The sequence below is a fragment of the Phyllostomus hastatus genome, unplaced genomic scaffold (assembly GCF_019186645.2).
Source record: "Phyllostomus hastatus isolate PE091 unplaced genomic scaffold, TTU_PhHast_1.1 phas_scaffold_585, whole genome shotgun sequence".
Lineage (NCBI taxonomy): Eukaryota > Metazoa > Chordata > Mammalia > Chiroptera > Phyllostomidae > Phyllostomus > Phyllostomus hastatus.
In genome coordinates this window covers 6,486,269-6,506,091 of record NW_025334037.1, presented here as the reverse complement: position 1 = coordinate 6,506,091, position 19,823 = coordinate 6,486,269, and positions in this window count along the sequence as shown.

Here is a 19,823-nt window from a genome sequence, read left to right as displayed (position 1 = left end):
TCCAGAACTTATGTTCCACGTGCTATCCTAAGCATTTTACATGTAGTAATAATTTACACTTATTAACCCAAAGATTAATCGGCCCCATAAGGTAAATATTATTGTTATCCCATTTTACAAGGCAGAGAGGCAGTTGAGGTCTTACATTTAGACAGTGAAAAAGCCGTGATGTAAACCAGACTCTCTCCAGAGTGCCTGATTTTGAAAAAATAAGGGAAAATCGTATATATAGCTCCACAATGTACCAGAGATATTTTCTCATTTAACATGGTTAAAAACCTTCTGGAATTTTGCCTTTCATTCAATAGATGGGAAAGTTGGGGCCCAGGTCCTAGTTAGGTAGCTCAGTTGGTTACAGCATCATCCCAATGCACCAAGGTTGTGGGTTCAATCCCCAGTAAGGGCACATGCAAGAATCAACCAGTGAATGCATATATAAGTGTAACAACAAATCTCTCTGTCTCTCTCTCTACCTTTCTCTCTCTCTCAAGTCAATAAATAAAAAAAAAAAAAAGAAAGTTGGGGCTCAGAGAGATTGGCCAAGTCACATGCCTTGTGAGTGACTAATACAGAATTTTAATCCAGATCTATCTTTCTGGCCCCCTAGTTCCCATTGTGGATATTTGTTAAAAGGTAGGTAACACCTGATGTGCAGACAGAATTTAATAATCATAATATTTACATCTTGAAGTTAAAAACTTCTACTCTTTCTATCTACTGGTATCAAACAATCAGCAAAAGAGGCTGTGAAGCCAGAGAAAACCAGGTACAGGGCCAGACCTGAGGCTGGGGTTCCAGGGGAAAGCAGACAGACCTGGGAGTCAGGCAGGGTTGGTTCTGAGCCGCAGGTCTGCTTTTTACTGGCTGCAGGGCTGTGAGCTAGGAGAACTTTTGGGGCTTCATTTGGAAAATGGGAGAACAATGCTTTCCTCACAGGTCGGTGTGTGTATAAGTGAATGAAAATGTGTCTATAGCATGTCTACCACAATGCCTGGTATACAGTAGGTGTTGGGTAAATATCAGATGTCAGACTGCCATGAAAATGGACACCCTGCAAACAATAATTACAATAATTTCAGGCTATTATACAAAGATCATCCTGCCCATAGTTATGTCTCTATGTCCCTGGAGAAAGTTAAAGTCAAACGTCAACTGTTGGCAGATGGAACCTCAGGTTCTTGCCACAGGACTCAGATAAAGCCCCAGTTCAGACCTGAGCCAGAAAAGTAAACTTTCCCCCAGGTTTCATAAAGGAATATGCAGGTCCCTGCCGTCAGTTCTGTCTCCTTCCAGATGCACCCCCTGAGTTACCCTCTTTCGATTGGGGTAGGCAGTGAGAGACAGAGTAGAGAGCTTGCAGTCTCCTCCTTAGTGCTGAGACATCCATGCAGGTGTGCAAAGAGAGATTTCCTATCCCTGATCTCTTTTGCCATTCCAAAATGATTATGGTGAGATTTCCAAATACTGTGGCTTATCCAATTTGAAAAAAAACCTGAATTTAAAAATACTAGATAAAAGAAATACAAGTTCTTTGTTATCCTACCTCTCTCATGCTCAAGGCAGCTATAACCTTAAAGAAGGCTTAAAACATAACAGATCTATTGATATCTATATTTTCTAATTTAAAGTTCATACTAGTTCTATTAAGTTAAGGTTATTATTCTTGTTTTATAGATAGTAAAAACTATTGAAATAATTGAACTTCATCCACACAAAGTGACTTAATTAAGGCAGATGATAATGGCTGCTCAATATTATTTTTTGAATGTTTTAATGATTGATAATCAGATTACTTCCAAACTATGCTTCAGCTTCCATATCTATAAAATGAGAAAACTTGTATTAGATGATCTTTTGCTCTTTTCCAATTCCTGAAGTTTAGAATCCCTACCAACTTTAGGAAAAGAGAGAGAAAAAAGAAAAGAAGAAACATTGTTCAAGCTTCAGTTGTGTGCCGCCTGGTATGCAGGCATTTCACATTCAATCTTCACAGGAAACTGTGAGAAGGGTAGCAGTGTGGCCTCCGAACAGAAGAAGGAATGAACAAGTTGAGGTGACCAAGACCATGAAGCCTGTAGTCAGCAGACCTGCAGCTCCAGTCTTCTCTGTCTGACCACAGAGCCTGCAAACTTTCTCTACTTTAAAGCCAGACAGGCTCTCCAACTGCACCTGTCCTGTAAAGACTGTGTGAGTGGAGATGGCGTCTGCCCTGTTTTTCTATGAGCCACCTGCAGCTATCCTGGGTGTGAGAGACTTGAGGCTTTTCACTGGGCTGAGCGGCCTTATTATATAAAAATAAAATCTGGACCTTTGCCAGAGACAATCGTGTGTTATGAACCCTGGCATCACATGGTCAGGTGCTGCAGAATTAGTAGATTACATTAGCCATCTTTAAGAATATTGCCTGCTGAAGTTGTTCAATGTGGTCATGCTACCTGCAATGTCCTCCAAAAGACTTGGGAATCTCTCTCACAACAACCATGCTCTAGGGCTGTAATTGCATGTTTAAAGTCTGTCTTTGATGGGCTGTAAGCCTCTTGAAGGGAGGGACTATGTTTTCTTACCCATAAGTATTAGCTGTATCAACTCACTAATCATGAGCGAACTGGCTAGCCCACCACACTTAGCTCCAAAGTGCACTGGGTTTTGCTAGTTTCTCTCTTTAGAGTGTGGTGCTCTCTACTGCATGGTTCTACAGTGGACCATGCCAAGCTGTAGATTTATGAAGCTTTTTCTCAAAATTCTCTGGGCTTTTGCCCTCGAGGATTGATATGTTCATCCTTTGGTGCACAGTGTCCTTAAGGCTAAGGCTAGGTTGAATTAGAAGAGAATGACATTGAAGTTAGCAGGGTAGTTAGTTGTAGTTGACATTGACAAAAGATCAAGGTTGTAAAGCATACCTGGGGTGAGCAGGACAGGACTTGAGGACAAATAAAGAAAGGGAGAGCACTATTGTAGCGGGTGGCCAGGACATTTCCCATAAACCACTGAAAAGCTGTTTCAGAACCAAGACTCAGTAGAGATTATATACATAACCTTTACTTAGTATCTGGCCTGTGTAATGAGTCTGGGTGTGTCAAGGTAAAGTGATATCAGTTGGGATTCTCAAACAGTTATAAGAGATGCTATTCTGCCTATCTGCCATACCTCCTGCTAAATATTAATGCAGTTGTCTGTATTCCAGTGATTGTACTGAGCTTCTGTATTGGTAATAGCTGTAAGTGACCACACTTGTGGCAGTTGCTGGACTTTGATCAAGTTGTCCTGTGTATCACTTATGACCAGGATTTGGAGTGGAAAGAGGATGAAGAAGCAGATGGCAATCAATCCTGAGCCCCTGGAGCACTCAGACATCATCCAACCCAACCCCACATACTGCAGGATAAATGAGATGATGAGCATGAAAGAGCTTTGTAAACTACAAGGTGCTACACCGATGTGTGGGCCTTTACAGTGACCATCACACGTGATCTAGACAGAGTGTTGGCCCGACCCATGGCACACAGTCCTATTTGGACAGGAAGTCCATTCCCTGGGCTGAGATTAGGTGAATCCTAAGCATAGAAAAACCAAGACCAGGCTGTTGAACTTCTCACTGAGTCTAGAAATGCATATGATTACTCAACTTTATCTGTTTCTTCTGAGTTTTATGAGAAAGGCTGGCTCTGTAAGGTAAGAAACACACAGGAGGGTTATTCCAATGAAGACAGCCCAAGGGCGTTTGCAACCCTCTCTCCCTCGCCCTCATTTGTCATAGCTTCAGTCCTCTTCTTAGTCAAGCCTGTTCCTTGGCAAGCTTCCTGGGTTGACTTCTGTCAAAAAGTTGGATGATGATTGGAGTATTGGATTCCTATAGCCCTGGACAGAGCCCAGAGCCTGCACTGCTGTTCATGTTTGATCTTCCATTCAAGTTTCTGGAAGAAGTTGGCTGAACTGAGGATCAAAGATTTCTCCACTTGCCTCTTTCTCTCGCCTTTGACAGCCGCAGCACTAGCAGTTTAGCACAGCAGCAAATTAACTCCTCAGTGGATCATCAGCTCAGAATTTCTCCCATCCTTGTTGAAAAGGCAGTTCAGATGGATCCAAGGTTTCAGAGAAGGGAGTTTTTATTTGTTTGAGTGTACCCACAAGTAAAGATACAGTTTATTTATTTTTTTCCAAACCAAGGGGCCTCTCAGGGGAGCCTATTTACTCTTGCCAACAGAGTTGTTTTTTTTTTTTCTGAAAAGAATTCCTTATGGGAGTTTTCCCATAAATGCAAAGAACCTGGATGTTCCCATTGGAACATCCTGGTTTGGGAAATGCTCAGACTGGAGATTTAACAGATATGAGCACTGACTTGGGCTCTCCAGGGAGGAGTCACAGTCCTGCACAAAGAGCACAAACTCAAAGAATCTTATGTTCTGATACCAGTGCTCTACTAATTGTGTCACCTTTCCCCCTTCAGGGCCTCAGTTTCCTAAGCTGGGCCATCATTCAAGAAAAAAAATTAATTCTCAACCACCTGTTATACGTCTGAGGCTGTGCTGGTCTCTGTCCCCCAAAGGCTTGAGGTCTAAACGCTGCTCTTCAGTCTTTAATAGGCTTACACGTCACCTAGGTATTGTGTTAAAATGCAGATTCTGGTTCCGCAGGTCTAGCATGGGGCCCAAGAGTCTACATTTCTAATAAGGTCCTGTGTGGTGCTGACAATGCTGGCCCTTAGAATTCACTTTGAGTAGGAGGGGTGTGGAGGAGCCTGTATGTTAGTACAGACAGAGAATTTCGAACAGATTTTAATATCAGTTTCAACAGAAGTCCAATATGTAACATAGAAGTAGAGTTATTCTAGTTGAGGGAGGGCAGCATGGTGGAGTCCTTGAATATATCCAGGTCAGGCTTCCTTCTTAGCCTCTGCCTCTAGCCTTATCCACTGATGAGAAAACCTGCAAGCCCCTCTGTCGTGCTCCTGAGTCCATGCCAGGCATAGCTTGATGCCCAGGGCAGTGGGTGACGTCTGCATGTGCTTCTCACATTCTGTGGATGAGGATGATGCAGAGAGATGTCATCCGCATTTTAAGAACAGAAGGAACATGGCCCCTATGATGGTTAACTTGGCTGGGCTACAGGACCCAGATATTTGCTCAAACACCAGTGTAAATGTTGCTGTGAAGGTGTTTTTTAAGATGAGGTTAGCATTTATATCAGCAGACTGAGTAAAACAGATTACCTTCCCCTTTAAGTGGGCCTCATCCAATCAGTTGAAGGCCTTAGGAGAAAAAGGCTGAGGTCTCTGAAGAAGAGGAAATTCTGCCTCCAGATTGCCTTGAGACTCAAGCTGCAACATCATCCCTGGGTCTGTAGCCTGCTGGCCTGCCCTGAAAATTTTGGACCTACAAATGTCTATAACTGTGTGAGCCAATTAGTTAAATAAAGTCCGCCCCCCTCCACCTCTTCCCCTGGAGAACCTTAGCTAATATAACCCCTTCAAGCACAAAGGAATTTGTTGAAATAAAATCCTCTCTTCTACCTTATAATACCTGTGAGCATCTGAGTCTCAAATGTGTGGTTTGTGCTTTGTGGTGCACTGTGTGGCCCTTGTGGCTTGAACCTATGGAGGCCCCACCACTGGCCCTCTTGCTACACCTCCTGTGTTATAGAATCTGAAACAAAGCACAGGCCTGAATTCAGGACATCTGAGTTGCTGCTTTGACTCTAATTAACAAACTGTGACCTGAGGCAAGTTACTTCTACCAACTGAGCCTTGGTTTCTTCCTCTATAAAATGATATGCCACTTTATAAAGGGTGTTCTAAAGAATATTAGGATCCTTAGGGGAAAAAAATCCAGTCACCAAATAAGTTTGGAAAATGCTGTGTGCACTATCCCTTTCCTGGCAGTGCACATTCATTTCAAAGGCCGAGAAAAGTCCTACAGCAAAGAATTCTACTTAATATTTTTTCTCAAGCTGATTTGATGCCCAAATGCTAACACCCATTAAATCTAGAAGAGACATATTTTGAGACATGTAATACTAGATGGCTGTTTTGGTCCTTTTCAGCCATCAGATTATTTATTCTTTTCATAGGGTTCAAAAATTCAAAGACAGAAGCCAGGAGAAAAAAATCAGTCAAAATCTCTTCCATAATATTTAAAGGGTATTCTGCTTCTTACATCCTTAAAATAGGAATATTAATAGAATTTACCACATTGGTTGTTATAAGGATTATGTTAAATCATGCATGCAAAGTACTTAGCACAGAGCCTAGCCTGGTACACAGCCAATAATTTTATTTTATTTTATTTTATTTTATTTTACCATGAAACCAAAATGATCGTATTAGAAGAATTTAGTTCTAAGAGGAACTCAGGCATTCAATCCTTCAAACCAAACCCAAACCATTTGATGCTGAGATTATTTCACCCTGGGTGAAGGGCAACTTCCAGGCATTTGAAGGCTCTGATGTCCCTCTGGCAACCCAGGAGCATTCTGGAGCCAAGATCATAATGATTTAAGCATTAATAAATCCAGAGATAGGTCATTCAATTTTCTTTTAAATACAGATCATAAGAGAGGGAGGAATATTTGGGTCAAGCTGTACTGATGGTTTTTACTGAATCTGAAGGCTGTGGAACATTTTTGGGAGTTAACTCACTAGGTCTAGTACCACACACTGTATTTCCTCTACCCCAGAGCTTGGAGGGGGATGTTTAACCCTTGGGCAATATCCTGCTTTCTTTCTGATGCTGAACATACTCAGAAACGTATGTTGATATTTGCAGAGCACTTTTGGCTTCCCCAAGGACTGCCACATCCATTTTCTTTCTTTGGCCTCTCAAATCACACTGACTTCAGAAGGGCAAATAGAACTCACCTACTTAACATATGGGGAAACTGAGGTCCAGAATGTTATATGATTTGCTCTTAGCCAGAGAACCTAGACTACAAATGCTGCCTCTTGACCCCCAGGGCTGGGCTCTGACTGCTGGACCTCACACCTGTACAGGTGACCTGCTGCAGCAGGGACACAGCCCTGGCTTCTGAGCAGTTTGCTGTGGAGGAAGCAGATTGGTATGCAAGCTTGGTGGGCTCTGGCTAATCTTGCTGAGGGAACCCTTCAATCTGAATAACAATCAACAAGATTTTAAAGAAATTTGGGCCAATTTCCTGGAAGTCTATGATTAATGTAATTGCTGGGTTTTCCTCTGTTTTTGTCTCCCACTGTTAATTTCATTTATTTTTCCCTTTCTTCCCCGACACAGACTGCCTTGTCTCTGTGCGTGGTTTTGTCACTGTTGTTATTTGTCCATACATAGTTTATCATTGGCGATGAATTCAATGGGATTGTTGTACTCTGTGTTTGGGGAAGGAGAATCTTTCAATAGAGACAACATGATGCAGCGGGAAGAAAAGGCACTGGGCTAGATTTCAGAGACCCGTTTCCAAAGCTTAGCTCTGCAGATACCTGCTCTGCCTCCCTGACTCCTTGGATGCTCTGACTCTCCCAGCCGCTTCCTCCATTAAAGAGTACCTGGGGTTACATGAGAAACTTTAGGGACCGTGACATGCTGCTGCTAATAAAAAAAGTTCAAAAACAGATTTTGCTCAAATATAATATGATATTCCTCTTTTCAGGAAGAGGGTTTAGTTCTCTGGAGGACACTTCAAAGGGACAAAAGGCAGGGACAATAGTCTCAGAATCCAATGGACAAAGGAATTATGGCACTTGGATTAAGACAGAGGTTAGCGAATGCAGAAGGGTACAGGGAAGGGTTACCCCTGGCCATGGCTGTCCATGTTAGAAGAGTCAGAGGTGGTCAGAGAGGCCTGGAGAGAGATGGGGACAATTGAATTTATTAACCAGGTGAGGGAAGGGTGAAGCCAATTTTTCTGCCACCTGTTTCTGTTACCTTGGATGCACCCAGCTGGGAAGCACAACCAGTCCCTGACTCCCAGACACAGGAAGCACTGATGAATGAGTAGTCTGGCAAACAGCAACAGAAATGTTAAACTCAGTGGGGAATTAGAGTGGCGTTGCTACTGAGACCAAGGCACCAAGGAGATAGGAGTGTGAACTTGGTTGTTTGGCAATCAGTCACCCAAGTGATCCCTGGTTTCCTCCCCAAAACCTGCCACCTCTAAGCCCTACTTCACACCATGGGGTTCCTAGGGAAATGTGCCATGAGGCCAGCTAAGGTCTTCTTTTTTCAATCTGATCTCTTTCAGAGGATTAGAGAGGTGCTGTCCTTGACTGTCTTTGGAATCTAGAGATGTTCTTTCTCACCAGCCACCTGCCAGAAAGTGGGAGAGGTATGAAGTACTTGGTAGCTAACTCAGCAGGCAATAATAATTAAGGCCTTTAATGTGTAGCCCTTAATACATGACAGGTATAGACCTGTCTTATGTCATTGTTTCCACCCTCACTCTTGTAATAAATGTTTATTTTATAACAAGGAGAAGTTACATAATTTACAAGGCCCAGCCCAGTGCAAAATGAAAATATAGGTCCTTTATTTAAAATATCTTTAAGCATTTCAAGATGGGGAGGGCGAAGCATTAAACCAAGAGCAAGACCCTTCTGAACATGGGGCCTGGGACAATGGAATAGGTCTCATGCTCATGAAACCAGCTCTGTTTATAATTAAAACTGAGACATAGAGATGCTAAGTAATTTCCTCAAGATGATAAAGCTAATAGGCTAAAGGTCTATTTGACTTTGAAACCTGAACTCCTGACCACTCTGCTAAACTGTCTCAAGCTAGACAGATGGTGAATGGTAGACCCTCCAGGCTCACCAACACTCCCTTGCTACAGGCAGTTCCAAGGGGATCCCACTCAGGGTCCTCCATCTGGTCACACTGTGAGCATGCTCAGGAGATTCAGTGTAAAGCCAGGGATCCAGCCAGTGGTGCTCACACCCCAGGTCTGCCCCTTAGTCTCTAGAGGTAGCACCTTCTACTAGACTACTTTGCCTCACCTGGAAGCAATGATAGCTGCAAAATGAACAAGCCTATTCACCTGGAAATAGCTTGCTCACAGATGAATCACAGCTCTCCCCAACCTGACACTGAGTCCAGTGTAAGAAAAACTTCCATACCCACATTCCAAGCTATGCTCCTGGTGGGCTCTTTGGTCCCAATTACTCTGTCTTTGCCCAGAGGGGCAGTGACAGAGATTATACAGGAGCCTTCTATTCATTTCTTTGGAACTTCTTCCAAAAGGCCTAGCAGGATGTGTAGCAGGTGAGAATCACCCAGAGCATCTGCTGCTTCTAATATTGTGAAGCGGGAGAACACAAAACAAAACAAATGAAACAAAACAAAACAAAACAAAAAACAGGTGTTGGCATTAAAATGACCCAAGTGTGAAACCTGGTTGTCTCATTAGCTTTGTGATCTCAGACTGATTGCTTAACCTTTCGTAGTCCAAGTTTCATCATCTATAAAACGGGACTAATAGGATTGCTTAATGGAAAGACCTATGGCATGCAGTTAAATTATTGTCCCTTTCTCTTCATTTCCTCAGAATATTTTAATTGTAAATTCAGCCATTTCAACATTTGAGGGAATGGGGGATCTTTTGCAAGCAGTTTGCCATCTTTTCACCATTCCTTCTAAAGGGCCATAGATCCATCCTGGAAGATGAAGAGCCCCATGCCCACTGCCTGCAGTTTGCAAAGCATCTGTATGGGCTTTGCAAACTGCAAATGTCAGAATGGTCTCATAAAGGAGCCTGGAGGTGGGAGCTACCCTCTGCCTTTCATGGAGAAAAAGCTCTGAGAGGTCTGTTTACTCCACCAAATCATTAAATTCAGCAGCAGACCCAACGTTCAACCCCACACAAGAGAAACACCCACTTAACGGTTCAAAAAAATCAGAAAAGAGTCTTTCAGGATACTGGGGTGGTGGCAGGGTGGGGAGGGGAAGTGGGAAGGGATGTTGCAAAGCCAACTAGTTCACGTTATGCAGCCCCGACCTTCATGAAGAACCCATCTCAGTGAGGGCTGGAAGGTCTAGGAGTGCCTGTAGGGACAGGCAGAGCCTGGAGTTTCCTGCCACAAGAAGTCAATGTGAGCCTCAGACACTCCTCCTGGCTCCTCCCTCCTTCCCCCCAAAAGAGCCTTCCTGCCAGCTACTCCCTGGGGGGGTGCTGCTCCCCCTCCCACCTGGGCTCCATCCAGAGCCTGGAGTGCTGGTGGCCAGCTCCTCTAGCTCGCCTCCATTGGCCTGAGTGCGTCCTAGCCCACTCTGGATATTAGAGCATTCTCGCGTTTGAAAGGCTCCTTTATTTTTAGTGCTAAATCAACAAAGCTGTTACTGTCATTTTCCATCAGACCGTCATCTTCCACGGATTCAAAATTACACTCAGCTGCAAACTATTGACACTCCTCTTAACAAAAAAATGGTTTTAATAAATCTTTACATTAGCCTATGAGATAAAAAAAATCTTTACCATGAAATATACAAGTGTATAAGTGTTTTATGAAAGTTTTATTAACTTTACAAAAGAAAAATTGGCAGTGGACCATGAACATCCTGTACTCCTAACACGTGGTTATAAATTACATGTTCTTTCCAATAACATCTGAAAAAGAGACTGTAATTTAAATTTCAAAACCACTTGGCATACCTACTATATAGTGCTGACATGAAGTAAAAGGAAGAACTAGAGAGGCCCAGACAAAGAAGGGAAATATAAAGACGTCCTTAGCTAAAAAGCTGCTGATGGGTACAATCCCCCTCCAGCTGGACAGGGATCAAGTACTTGCTTGTCATATCATTCAATGCACTGTTCAATCTGGGATTCTTCCTTTCAACAAAAAGAGAACTTAAGTGCTAGTAATCATCACTTGCAGAACTTTATCTCCCTGATACCTTCTTTATGTCAGGATTTCTCAATGACCACTGCTGCTGGCAGAGGGATCAAGGTTGTTATTAAACACAAATGCAATCCCCAGCCCCATGCAGGAAGAGTGAGCAGTGAGTGATGCTCCCTCCCTGGCATGGAAGCCTACCACCACCTTAATGATTTTTCATTTTCTTTCCTCACTTCTTAGACTTTTAAATAAAGTTCCTATAGGGTCTGTCCAACATGGGAATTGGAATCCAGCTTTTCTTTGCGAGTGTGTGCTCAAGTGTCAGGAATCTTTGGGGACATTAAGGCCCCCCCAGTCAGATGGTAGGATGCTTGGCATTTGGAGAAGGGCTCTGGAAATGAGCCAATAGCAGGCGATCTGGCTGTAGCCTGCAAAGTTCACTGCTTTGGGGGAAGTCCATAGCCACCAGGAGGATCTCAGCAGCACTCGGCCTGCCTTCCCGGTAGTAACGGAGCAGAAAGGCCTAATTTGAAGTCATACAAACTTGGAAGTCATACAAACTTGGATTCAAACAAGCCATACAAACTTGGAGTCCAGTGTTGCTACTTTCTAGCTGTATGACACAAAGCAAGTGACTTACCCTCTCTCTCTTAGTCATATTGACAATGTCTGAGTGTCTGAGGCAACTTCCTTTGGTCTGCAAGTTCATTATTTACATACCCAGAGATGTGGCCTAGAAGTAATGCCTTCCAGGTCCAAGAACTTAACATCTGTTGAAAATGGTTCATGAAAAGCAGAAGTGGGTAGGGGCACTCTATGGTAGTCTCCACAGGAATGATTAATCTCAGGACCTGAAAGTTTGCAGCTTCATTCAAGGTCATGAATCTTCTGGTTTGCCACTGACAAAATGTCAGCCTCTATGATGTGTTCCATGTCTGGGGCCTCCGACAGCCCAGCACTGGGAGCTAAAAGAAATGCTGGGAAGGCTGCTTAGAGAAGCAATGATGGCCCAGGGAGTTCCAGCAGGGTTTCTGAGAACCAGGGCCCGGATCTTAAAGAGAGTCCCCTAAAACATTTCTTTCCATGGCAAAAAGAATTTGAATTCATTTCCCCATCAGAGGAAATGTTCTTATGGTTGTTTCAGAATACCAGTTGGGAGGTCCTGCAAACACACCTGCCTCTTTGCCTTTCACCTTCATTTAAGTGGTTATTTTTGAACTCATTTTCTTGGTTGAGGAAGAAAGCCTCATGCTGGAATGACTTCAGAAAGTAGACTATGTGGAGATTCAGCAGGTCCCATTTCCCTTCATAAAAGGAAAATATGTGTCCTTGATGGAAAAACACAACTTTGGACCAAATAAATTATTTTCTTCCAGTTCAAAATAAGTGACGGTCTTTACAAAGTAGAACTTGCCCTCCTTCCAAATGTGTTGAAAGAGAATGACATGTGTTGTGGACGCAGAATTATAAGGACATCATGTTAATCTGTTGAGGTTGCATCACCCCCCAGTGAGAAGGCACGATGGGGGGGCCTCACAGCACAGTGCCTGGGAACAGCTGTGACTGTGTGGAGGTCACACTTGGGGACCAGCAGGAGCTGGCAGTGGCCAGCCAGGGCCACTCAAACTTCATTATGTGGAAAAAAATGTACCCAGTGGCAAGATGCAGAACATCTGAGAATCGGTGAGAAAAGTTCATTTGGAGTGACAGGCACTTGATTAGTTCAAAGCCTGGTGTGTTGCTACTGCCTCTCAGATTTAGTCTTCAGAATATTAATGAACAGTTCAAGGAAAAGAAGAAGCACAGGAGACATACCTGGCGATACTGTGTGTCCTTCTCAATGACAATAGTAGCCACAACAGCAACAAGGACAACGGTCACAGTGATGTCAAAAAGGCTCATGTTACTAAAGTCTTGCCATGCACCAGGCCTGACGTTTATGTGCATTATCTAACTTATTCCTCACAACAGTTGTCTGAAGTACTTATCATGTGTTCTAACCTCCAGTTTGCAGATGCAAACCCCTTAGCACAGAGAGGTAAAACAAGTTGTCCCAAGGCACACAGCCTGAGGTTTATACTACGTAGGAAGCTTCACTTCCACAGTCTGGTAAAACTTGAATGCCATCCATGTGTGCCCACATCCAGATCTTTGCTGAAAGTGTTCTTGGGCTGCAACTGCCTTCTCCCGTCCATCTCCAACCTTACCTAGGCATGGCTGGACTGTCACTGGCAGGCAGGAAGGGGTGGGGCACTAGTTTGGGGCTGACCTGAGAGTTGGGCTTATGGGGTGCATCTGACCCTAGGGAAAGAGCTGACTGACATCAGGGGCTCCTGATGTTGGGTAAAGCCTGGCACATGGGGATGTAGCCCTCTTCAAGCTATAGTGGGATGGTGACCTAACAGGTCGGTGGGACATGGAGATAGCGAAACCTGGATGGTAGTCACAATCTAGGAGGCCTGTCTGTGGACAAAAAGCAGGCCCTGCCACCAGCCAGCCACCTGGGCAGCAGGTCAAGGGGAGAGGTCAGGAGTTAAGGAAAGTCATGGAACTTGGTCTGCAATATAGCACCCATTTTCTGGATGGAGGCTGGTGGCAGGGAAGATAATTGTCAGGGACTTGTGGCAAAGCGCCAAGTCTGATTTCCAGGGTTACACCCAGTTTGCATGGTGTAGGATGTTATGCTCTGAGCATGTGACCCCCATGGGGACACGAAGTTAGCAATGGAAGAGCTGTAAGAATGATTTGTTCCTAAGTTATGAAAGTTGAAGCTGGAACCCAACAAAGCCCTGAGCTCATTCACTGACCCCCTCTTTCTGTTCCTCCCTTTTTCTCTTTTTGCATCCATCCATTGATGTGTCCTTTCCATGAAGCCTCCTCTGAGCAAGCATTCTGTGATGGACACTGGTATAAAGGTAAATGGGACACATGAGAGCTCCAGGTCCACCAGGAGACAGTTCTACAACCAACCATGTGCACCAGGAAAAGAAAAGATCATGGCTGTGGTTTAGACCCAGGGTTACGGAGGCCCAGGGTCTCAACTTGACTGTGCATGGAGCCACCCAGGACAACTTTGTGGGGGAGATGACAGATAGACACAGGGCAAGGAGGGAGGAAGGTGAGGTAGAGGGAAAAGCTTGGGCAAAGGTACAGAAGACAGAAAGCACAGAGCCCATTTTCAAGGCTGTTCTGAAACCTAATGCAAACAGGCGAGATAAAGATGGAAGGAACTATTCTCCTCATTTTCAGGGGAAGAAACAGGCTCAAGTGCAGCAAGCCACTGCTGAGCCAGTGCTGGGATCCAGGTATCTCCTCTCAATGCCCAGCATTCCCACATCAGGGAACAGGGTGATGTTGCAGAAGATTTTTTGGTTGCAGTGAGAGCTGATGAGACATCAACCCTTAGCTACCTCCTCACTTGACTGAAGTATATTAGGAAATGGCTTATTTCTCTGAGTCTCAAATTCATTATTATATGGGAGAAGGCTATTTTCTATCACCTACCACATGGTCTGGTATGAAACATAAATGGAGAATGAAATCAGATAATGCTTCAGTAAGCAGAAACTCAGAAGCTTGTTAGTGGAGCTCTGCCATTCTGTCTTGTTTTGCTCATTTTGAGGGGGGAAGGTTAGAGTGATGGGGTGTTCCTGAGAGATGGGAACAGGGGGCAGAGACAGGGGACGCCTCTCGGAGGTGGAGTCAGTAACCCAGCCATGAAGCAACCAGCATGGCACTGCTTAGGATCAGGTTGTGCAGTACAGGAGGAGCACTCAGGGAAGATAACACTTTCTAAACACCTACTGTGCACCAGAAATTGCACAACAAGTTCATTGATACCATTTCATCTAACCATTTCCACAACCCAATGTCCCAATGTACACATGGGTTCTGGAAAATGCAGACTCAGTAGTTGGACAAGGAATGGAGACTGATGTTTATTCAGTAGCAGCTAGTTTGCACCTACTGTTTTCCACACGATATGTTACATATTTTTAAATATATATGAGAGTGTACAGAATATATGCACTCAAACTTAATTCTGTGAGAGGGCTCCTGTTCCCATTTTGTAGATGAGGAAGTGAAGGCTGGAAGGAATTAATGATTTGCTCAAGATCATGCAGCTGATCAGAAGCAGACTCAGGATTTGAACTCAGCTCTTTCTGGCTCCAAAGTCAATGCATCTTCCATCTCACTGAGTGGCAGGTAGGAGGAAGAATGGCCTGGAAAAATATTGTTCTTCTTCCCACACCCACTTTTTCATTTTCAACACTCTTCTCTGCCCTCACCTCGTCCTCTCAGTCCCCAGGTCTTCCCCTGCTCCCGTCTCTAGCCTGTGTCAGCAAACAGATCCATAGCCCAGGTTAGGACAGGAAACATTATCTAAAACAATGAAGCCCATGTAGTTGCACACACACACGTGTGTGCTCAGAGCCCTGGACCCCTGTTATCAGTGCAGAACTCAGCTCGCCTTTCTTCCTGTGACTGGTCTCCATGTGCGGGAGGGGGCAGGGAGGAGGTGGGAACTGTGCCTTCCCTATTAACATGAGCAAGAGTGTAACCATTTTAAAATGCAAAGATCAACTGTTAAACTCTATTACTTTCCAACAGAGGTTTTCAATGTTCTGTTTTCAGCACTTAAAAATGAAAATCTCATTCTTAAAAATGAAAATCTACTCAGAAGTCAACGTAGAAAGCACACCAAAGAGGCACTGGTGTTTGTTGACTTGGGGGTAGATGGTGTGTTCTACAGGCCTGACCACTGAATTCCCCACCCTGAACCACTTCCCAGGACCTCAGGGTGTCTTTGAATCTGGTTTGAAACTGTGGATTTGTTCCATGACTCTGCATCCAGACTGTCTAATACATAGGTTATTAGTGCACAAGCAGGGCATATAAGCCTTAATACTGTTAGGATACCTACATCCCTGGGGTGCAAGGGTAACCCTGTGTACTTTGGACACTGGTTGTGACTCTTTGAAGGACAAAGGAAAGAAAATTGGAGTCACACTTACCGAGCACCAACTATTTTGTGTACGTGAAAACATTTGTCCCAATTATTTTGTACAAAGGTCCTATGAGGTAGGACTTTATTCCCAGCCCCATTTCTCAAATGACTTAAACTTCAAAGGTTTAGGTAACATGGCCCAGCATCATGTAAGCAAGCAGTGGTCATCATGGAAACTCAAGACCATACCTCTTACAAGGGACATGCTCAGTGCCAGTCATGCGCTAAGTGCTATTTTTATCTCACATGAGAATGTAACAGGCACCCAGGACCTGCTAGGGACCCACTTCACAATGCCAGAGACACAAAGGTGAAGAGATATGGACAACTCTGGTGTCACACAGAGAGCACTGAGATGGGAGTCAGGAGAGCGTGAGTCTAGTCCCAACTCCAACCCTGGTGTGCCAGACAAGGGACCTCCCGCCCCTGCTCAAGTTGCTGGGCTCAGGACTGGGTCAGTGGGACACTGCTTTAGAGACCTGAAGCTTCTGAGTAGATGAGGAGATTCTGTAGGGTTGATTCTGGATAAGACCATTTGATAAATCAGTCCTTAATGATTTAGCATCATTCTACTTCAAAAGGTACATAGTTTGCCACAGATATGCCCCATTAACACATATCTCCTGTCAGGAACAGAAGCCAGCAGCAGGGAATGAGACAGGGATTCAGCACCAAAAGCACTGGGAAGGGTTTCTGGCCTCAGTGATTGCTTGTGGTGTGACCTTGGGTAAATGACTCAACCTATCCTCTTTGACCCTAAGTTTCCTCACTGTAAAAACCTCATCTTATGAGGCTGCTGTGAGAATTAAAATGTGCAAATGTGTACAAAGTGTCAAATGCATGTATACAAATAATATATATAAGCTCCCTTCCTCCTCTCCACTCTCTAGACAGACAAAAAATAAACCAGTACAATTAAATGGTGTCCTAAAAATAAAACTCCTATTCATCCTTCAAAACCCAGAACAGTATATACCTTTTCTAGCAAATCTTCCTTGATCTTCCAGAACAGAGCTAGCACCACCTTCAAGTTACGCGGAGACTTTGTACATGCTCCTTACTGTAACTTGACTAACACGCTGTAATTTCCCGTTTTTATGTTCATCTTCCACAGTAGACTATGAACTCCCTAGTGGGAGCCTGGCACACACGAGTCAGCTATCCACATTTGAGGAACTGCATTTATAGACAGTAGCCCCTCCATACCCTCTACCATCAGCCCAGCTGGCATCCCACAGAGCACTGGGAAAGCTGGAGGGCCCTCCACCCAAAACCTGACAATCCGTTTACTCTACTCTCCAGAAAAGCCCTGTGCCATTAGTTCTTTTTTATGAAAAATAATTCTGCAGGGCCTTCAGGAAAAACTTAGAGGTTGTGTGTGCATGTGTGTGCCTGTGGGTGTGCACCCATGTGTACCTGTGTGTCCATGTGTGCCTGTGTACACACACACATGTGAATGAATGGAAAAAAAACTGTGGCACCATTGTTTTTGGCACTGAAGTCCTTGGGATTATAAGAAGGAGGATCTTGCTCCTCTCGATGACAGTGCCCAATCTGATAAAAGCATAATAAAATGCCAAGTTTTGCTACAGCCAGCATTTTTGTTATTCCAGCCCTGCTGGAGACAAGAGCTGTGCCATATCAGGAATAATCAGTCGAGGACACTGGAAAGGGCAGGAACTGTGCAATCACACAGTCTCCATTTGAGCTCCATTCCAGGCCCCGGGGCAAATGTACTCAACTGCTGGGTGGGAGGGTGAGGAGCATGGGACAGGCCTGTGGCAGGAAGGCAAGGACCAGGGAGGCTGCATGCTGCAAGTGGCGCTCCTGCCTGTTCCCAGGCTGGTTCTCAGGTTGCCTCACAACAGTGACCTGGATGTGTGCGGAAGGCCCCCCAGTACACAGGCCACACAGCTGGAACTGAGTTGGGGTTGTGGGACCCCAAAGCCCTTGTGGGATATGTCTCTCCTTCACTTCCCTCTCAGGGAAGCCTGAAATTTCTCACGTTGATTTTTACCTTTAGCTTTATGATGAGTTTGCACAGTCCCCCACAGCCAGTGCTCCGGGCGTCCCCTCTGGGCTGGTCCCACAGGGTAATCCTTCCGACCAGAGACAAGCCCAGGCACTGTTTTGTCACAAGAAACAGTGACAAACTTGCTCACCACAGAGCAATGGCCTATCAATCTCTGCTTTTTCCTAGTCCTGCTATGTAGGGGATCAAAGAGGCAAAGTGAGCCACGGCAACTGCTGTGTTGAGTGAAAAATACAGCCTCAGAGATGGCAGCTCCGGGCTGACAGGGAACCACGCTTCCCAGAGACTCCATTCCAACTGCCTCTGTGGAGCCAGTGAAACAGGTGTCAGTTCCCACCTGGTGCTCAGGGACAGCCAGACCATGGGGGTGATGGTGCTGGGCATGCTGCTCACTTCCACCTTCAGGACCAAGCCACCCAGTCTGCCCAGTCGAGGTGGATGTCCCTACTGGGCTCACAGCTAGGTCACTCTCTGAGGTTACACTTGGCTGCAGGCTCTTGCCTCATCCACATCACATCTCCTGGAGGCAGTAAGCCTCAGCCCCTTGTCCAATTTGGGGCAGCTTTGAAGGGCCCCCTCCCCAGCTCTGGAGCTCCACATGGCCTCAGATGTTGGCGGGGGTGGGGCTGTCCCCCATCCACTCCTCTCTCTTCCTCAGTGAGCACTTGCATATGGATCTGACCACCACAAGTGGGCTTCCCAGGAACAGACCAGGGACCTGGGAGCTCGAACAACCTAGTTCTGCATCCTCTTTTGTTACCATCACACTGTGCGACTTAGGCAAGCCCCAGAAATGAGCAGATTCAATTTTAAAGTTCCTTTTAACTAGGGGTTGTACGGAAACACAGGCTCAGAGTAACTAAGATCCAGGCTCCCTGGAGTGAGGAGATCACATATCCTTGTTTGTGCCGTTTTCAGGTAATCTGTTGTTTGGGCTCATTGTTAATAATGCCCCTTCACTCTCAGAGCTGGCCTGGCTTGCATGGTAAGTTTTCAGTTACTCTACTTACGAGTAACAATGAACACGAGGAATGAGGTTGGGCTGGAGCAAAAAGTGTGGAGTGAAGTCAGAGGGTCCAAAATGCTGGTGCCTCTGCCTCCTGCCTCTCCTTCACGGCCCTAACTCTCCAAGTGAGTCCCAGAGAAATCAGGTCCACCCATCTCTGTGGCCCTTCGTTCTCTGGGGTGTGTGGATGGAGGACCTTGGAACAGCCAGCCTTGGTAAGAGCAGGCGAGTTAATGCAGCTTCCAGTGGGCCAGGAAGCAGCCAAGAGCAGGCCCTGATTCTGACTAAACAGCTGTGTGCACAGAGGTATTGAATGTGTGTGTGTGTGAATGAGGGTGGGGGAAGGTGTATTTATAAATACAATACCTGTCTGAGAATACACATCCCTGTGTGAGTGCACAGAAGCATCAGGTGTGTGCCTTTGTGTATGTGTATGATATGTCCATGTGGAAGCCTGTGTTTGAATAGTGATTAATATATGTGTGTGTATACACTATGTATGCAAGCATGTGCATCTGCAGGTGAGTATACATAGCCTGTGTGAGTGCACAGAAATGCTGTGCAGATTGCAAAGCATTTGAAAAATAATAGTCCTGACTAAAATGTGTAGCAAATGTGTACAGCACAAGCATGTGGCTGTACAGGGGTGTGCAAATGTGTGGGTGATAAGAGCTAGGATGGGCAATGACATAAGTGGGCATTTGTGGAACATCCAGTGTAACGCTCCCATTCTACAGATGAGGAAACGGGTTCACAGAAGTGACTCCTCCACAGTCACCAGATCACCTGTGAAGTAGATTGGATTATTTTCCATTCCGTACTCCTTCCTTCCATGTGAATTGGAGAGCCGGTGAATGGGCGGAGCCCATTTCTCTGCCCCATTGATGTTGGCCTTGACCATATGAACACGAGTGGAAGGTAAGGGGTGTCAGTTAAAAGCCATGATTTCCAGGGGCACTTACACTTCTGCCATCATCCTGAA